The sequence below is a fragment of the Dromaius novaehollandiae genome, chromosome 6 (genome assembly GCF_036370855.1).
Source record: "Dromaius novaehollandiae isolate bDroNov1 chromosome 6, bDroNov1.hap1, whole genome shotgun sequence".
Classification (NCBI taxonomy): domain Eukaryota; kingdom Metazoa; phylum Chordata; class Aves; order Casuariiformes; family Dromaiidae; genus Dromaius; species Dromaius novaehollandiae.
In genome coordinates, this window is record NC_088103.1 from 6,003,049 (window position 1) to 6,008,812 (window position 5,764).

Genomic DNA, 5,764 nt, shown 5'->3' on the forward strand with positions numbered 1-5,764 from the left:
CAGAGTTTCAGAGTTGATGCTGCATGCAGGAGAATGATGGAGGAGTTTGTGCATCAGCTGGTGTTAAGGCATAGGCTGGTGATGGTCTAAGCAGGGCTAGGACAAGGGCCTGGCAGTGTCACGGCTGCTTCAGCATTGCTTATAGCTGTGGTATCAGGGCGGTGACCTCACAGCTTGGAGAGACGACTGCTTTTTAAATGACGTGTGTGCAGAGGGAGAAATAGTGGCTTCATAATCAGAGACAGCAGGAGGAGAGCAACGGAAAGACTTCCACTGTGCCCCGGTAACAGCAGCACGGATCTTCTGCAGGCTGGAGATGTTCAATGTCCTTTGGAGTCACAGGCAGCAGGAAAGATCCTGAGGTGTGTGAGCTGCGACTGCTTGCTGGGGGCCAGCGGGCTGGACGGCACTTTGCTACCCCTCTGCAATCCCCAGGGCATGTGTCTCTCCGTCGCAGCTTGCCTGGTGCTTGCTGCCCCCGTAGACCTTGGCAGGCTGCCGACAGGAGCACCCATCCTGCTCCCCACAGGACCACCCCCTGAGCCTATCTGGCTGTTTCAATGGGAAGCAGCGGCCAATTCCGAGCACATGGAATATATAAAGTGATGCGATGCCCTGGCTCCCTTGAGGAAGGTGTCTGACATCTCATGACAAGGTTACCTTGTGCAGCAAAATACTTGAAGTCTTTTGGGAGCTAGTAAGTCCCTGCAACCCATGGCACTTGTTTCTCACATGAATAACTCTGCTGAGGGAAGAGCAGATTCGTAGAAATATTGAGGATGGAAGGGAGCTCTGGAGGTCTAACCTCCTGCTCAAGGCAGGGCTAAGTTTGCTCTTAGGGAAGACTCACTGGGGTGTCATTGCTGGAAAGCAAGTTATGGCTTAAAGTTTCAAAAGCATATCTACAAATTGCAATGTTTAATGCTGCCACCAGATGGGCCAAGCATGCAGCCATTTGCATAATTCTAGTTGGAGCCGTATGACTTGTTTAAAACAGAAAACAGCAGCTGCATGACTTATTTAATTGTGACGGAAAACAAGCTAGGTACCACAAGGCAGAATATAGCTTAGGATGGTTGCCTGGAGTCTGACTAGTCTCTAAGGCAGTGAAGGGTTCAGTCTCCATCCCACACACAAAAGTAGTAGTAGGTGGTTTGATTTTGGTGCCTTTCTGGTCCAGGAGGGTCCAAAATCCAGTCTGAATCCCCAGGGCTGAACACAGCCCTAAACTTTGAGCCCTAAAACCAGACAACTATTTTCCAGGCTGGTCTACGTCATATAACAAGCAATGACCAGAAATTGTGGCTGGGGAGGTTTAGGCTGGATATCAGAAAACTATTCCTGTCTAGGAGGGTGGTGCAGCACTGGGGTAGAGAGATGGGGGACCTCCATCCTGGGGGGCCAAGCCACGGCCACCCCTACCCAGTGCTGAGGACTCCTGCTGTGAGCAGGAGGCCAGGTAGGGACCTCACGCGGTCCCTTTCAACGGGCACTTCTGTGACGTTGTAACTCCTGGGAGAAAACTTGCCAGGTTAATTTTACGTGAAAACAGCCGGCATGCTATGAGATATTCTGCTTGCAACCTGATTGGCAGACGCGGCGTTTTGCGTGCATTTTGAGTTACACTTGCATTACTGGTTTACACGAAAATTGACCTTATTTAACCTTCACTTGCCGACTGCGCTTTCTTCTCTAAGAAGGCCTGGATAGTGCTCCAGGAAGTATGTGCTGTAAATTATATTATCACCAGGGCCTTAAATAAACAGACATTTCCAGTAGGTAACAGTATGCTTCTCTTTAGGGTGGATGCCAAGTTTTTTAACTCTGACTTTTTGACTTTCCCCAGCAGGATTTCACAGCAAATGTGTGCCATGGTGAGGCTGAAATTACACACACACGTTTCTTTCAGAGATTTCCAACTCCCTTTCCTATTAATGCACAAGGTCTCTGAAATGGGATCAGGTTATTGTTTGACCTAATTCTTGGCCTTTGTGCAGGGCAAAAATCTTAAGCACTGGGATTTCCCTGGGCTTGGGAGTCCAGCTACCTGAGGAGATCCTGCAGGTCTCTTGCTCGTGCCAGACCATGCCCAATTCACACAGTCTTTGCTGTGGCCAGCTTGATGTGCACTTCTTCACTTGGGCATTTTGGTGTAGACTCAGAGGTGTTGCTGGGAAGGGGCCTCAGGAGGTCTCCAGTCTGACCTCCTGCTCAGAGCAGGACTGTCACCACCACCAGATCAGCCTGACCATGACTTGTGGGAGCTGTGGGAGAGGAGCTTATGGATGTGCTTGTCAGGGTGGAAGGGGCGATGTGTCCACACTGAACTGCTAAGTGGACAGAAGACCTTTTCAGAATGAGCGTTGCAGGCATTCACAGGCCAATAGGTCCCCAAGCAGCTTCTCCAAAGACTACATGACACTGGCCATCTCAAAACACAGCCCTAAGGAACCACAAGACCAAGATTCAAAGAGGGACACAACCTTTAGATGCAATGGACTGCTGAAAATCATCAGCCGAAGGAGAAATGTGGCTGCAAGTTGAACTGCCATCCCTCTGTCCACCCAGACAGCTTGCCAGTGGCTATGCTGACTGCTCTCACATGTGGGGCTCAGCAGTGGGGCTGATCAAAACTCACTGTTTTAATTGGATAGGGAATGTTGATATTCATCTCTATTCTGCTCTGGAAAAGAAATACTTATTGTTTAAATATCCCAGGATAATTTTACAACCATCACTACTGGAATTTTGAAATGTCATGGCAGAATACAGCGTATTTTCATTCTTACTTTTCCTTTTCATAGCGTTTTTACAAAATTTAATGCTCAATAGCCTGATATAATGCACACTGCTCCATCCTTGTAGTCTCATAACATTACTTTTTGACTACTTTACTTCATAATGCAGTTTTGAAAGCAGAAGGACTGATGCTACAGGGCATTGCCTGAAACATCTGATCTTTCCTAGGTCAAATTGCCTCCTATCTAGGCTAGAATGACACGAGAGGCCTGTTGGTTTTACAAAAGGCAATTAAGAAGTTTCAAGCACCTACTTACATTTTGAATATAAAACATAAACAATAGAAGACAAGGGAGCAGTGCATCCATGGGACAGATCCCAGAGCAATGGGGATCTCCATCCTTAGGGATTGTCCAGAAACACCTGGGCATGGCCCGGAGCAACTTGCTGTGAGAAGAAAGAAAAGCATCCCCTCAAATGGAATTCAAAACAAATGATACTTCTCAAAAGAAAAGGACCACAGTTAGTTTTTATTCCTGTACAGGCTTTTGTTTCTTGTGGGAAAGTCTGTCAAAAGTGACACAATGCTATGAAAACATACTTGGTTTATACAGTGAAAAGAAAACATCTTACAGTGCAAATCTGTTTTATTGACAGTTTTCCACCAGTCTGTTGTAAGGGCCAAGATTCAGAGCCTTTGTCTCATGTTTAATGACCTAAATGTTTCCCTTGTCCAGTTAGGTCAGTTTACATCTCAAAAAGCTTTGCCAGGAAGCAAACTAATTTTGCTTTCCCACTTCTGTAGGTACCCTCCAAATTGCTCACACTAAGACAACCCAAATCAAGTATACAGTGCTGAAACAGAGGCATACAGCTTGCAGCTTTCAAATTCCTCTGCATATACCAAATTCCTGACACAAACCCACACAGCTTCTCCCGCTACATCACACCACCGGTAGCAAAATAGCATATCGTTTGCCCTTGCTGCACAGCTGAAACAGAGAGGACCTGGGGAGATGTTAGCCAGGAATGAAACCGTGCCTTGAGACCTTAGCAGGAGGGAAGAGGCTCCACTTTGTGGGGACACCAGGGGAGGCAGCGAGGGCAGGGACAGCCCTGCCAATGTCCCCCCTGAGGGTGCTGCTGAGAAGACTGGAGGTGTCTGACCTGTATCATGTGCTGAGTAGTGATGTACAGAGCGGGGCAAGCATCCTTCAAGCACCCCGAATGTGTGTACCCAGAGAGAGGTGAAAGCATCGTCTGTGATGGCCTGGACTGCTCTTCCTGATGTCAAAGCCCTGTCCTTGCAGATAGAAGATACATGCCACAGGCTGAGAAGATGCTGGCTAGGATGCCCCCTGCCAAAAATAAAGTCTTGGTCAAAAACACTCAAAAACATATCTCTGGTATGACATCTGCCAACAGCCTGGCTCCCAGGAAGGAGGCCCACTGAAAGAGTATGGGAAATAAACCTTTAAAGGGCTCAGCAGCAGCCTCTCCCAATTCCTCTGGCGTTAGTTTTCGCACCATAACTTCTTGGAAGCAGTGTGCTGTGTTCACACGGTGTGGTTTGTTTCCCAGCACCTGCAAGATCCTTTGCGCACTGTATCTCCTGGAGCATGCGGTGCTGAGCGCAGCTTTACCTCTTTGGACGTGGACAGTGCGTAACCTCAATCTCTGATATCAGCTCACGTGCGTTTATGGACTGACGGATGACACGCCAGTTCCTAACATTTCTGAAGAGAGCTGGTGAAGATGGCTGTGTTTGTCCAAGCACAGAAAAGCCTGAAGAACTCTTCAGCTCATATAACCACAGCAGCGCTCGTGGAAGGGACCTTAAGGGGTCCCTACTCCACCTCCCGCTCACAGCAGCAGTCACCAGTGCTGGGTCAGGTCGGCCACTGGTTGCTCCAGCCAAGCCCTGAGCCCCCCACCCCCAGGACGGAGATCCCCCACCTCCCTGTCGACTTCTCCCAGGGCTGCTCTCCCTCTGGGAGAAGTGTTTCCTCATGTCCAACCCGAACCTCCCTCATTACATCACCTGTTGCTGCCAAGAAGGGTTTGGCTCCATCACCTTTATGGCCCTTCTCCCTTGGCATCAGTTTTAGGCACGTCTCTGCCCTGTCTCCACTGGAAATGCTCAGACCATGAGTGCTGCTGTCTTTGTCAGAAGGCTTGGAAGCAAAACATCGGGGTCTGTAGTTGCAGTGCACCACAAGACAGCTGAATAAGAAACCATATTTACGAAGGGGTGTGATCTTCTCCATTTTCTTCTCCATTCCTTTCCTACTAACTCCTAATGTTCAGCTTGCTTTCAGTGCTACCGAGCTCTAGAGTAGCATTTCCCTGGAGCTGTTCACAGCGGCTGCAAACACGTTTAGAGTTGTGTGTGGTGCACGTACAGCTTGGCTGTGTGTGTCACCAGACACTGACATCACCTCCTGTTTTCCCCTCCTACTCAGTATCACGATGCTGTCTGCATCCTCTTGCAGTCAGCTTTGGCTTGGCTACTTGGGTTTTCTTTTAGTACGGGCAATCTGCCATTTCATTATTCGTGCTCTTTTTTTATTAAAAATAAGCTGAATGTCACATGAACACGTACTGTGGGACCTGCTCGAATCTCCATCTGCTGCAAAGCTGACCTTTCACTCGTCTGTTTTTGGTAATTCAGTAGACACTCTCCATCATATCTTACAACATCTTATTTTTCTTTGAAAGCTTTTGATGAAAGACCTTGTCAAATTGTCTTTAGAAACACAAGTGCGGTGTATCAGCTGGATCAGCTCCTTCACAGATTACAGTACCTCTGTGAGAAATTACTTTTGTTTGCAGAATCAATGTATCTATCAACGTACCTACCAATTTATGTTAGATACATTGATAGTATTGCATTAGATACATTATCAAGGTATCTACTACTCTTTGCTACTTTTCCTTGTTGCAGGAGGAACTTAGGAACTTCTAGTGTTCCAGCTTACTTGATCATTTACTCAAAAAACTCCTTAAGATAATTATTCTGACTCAT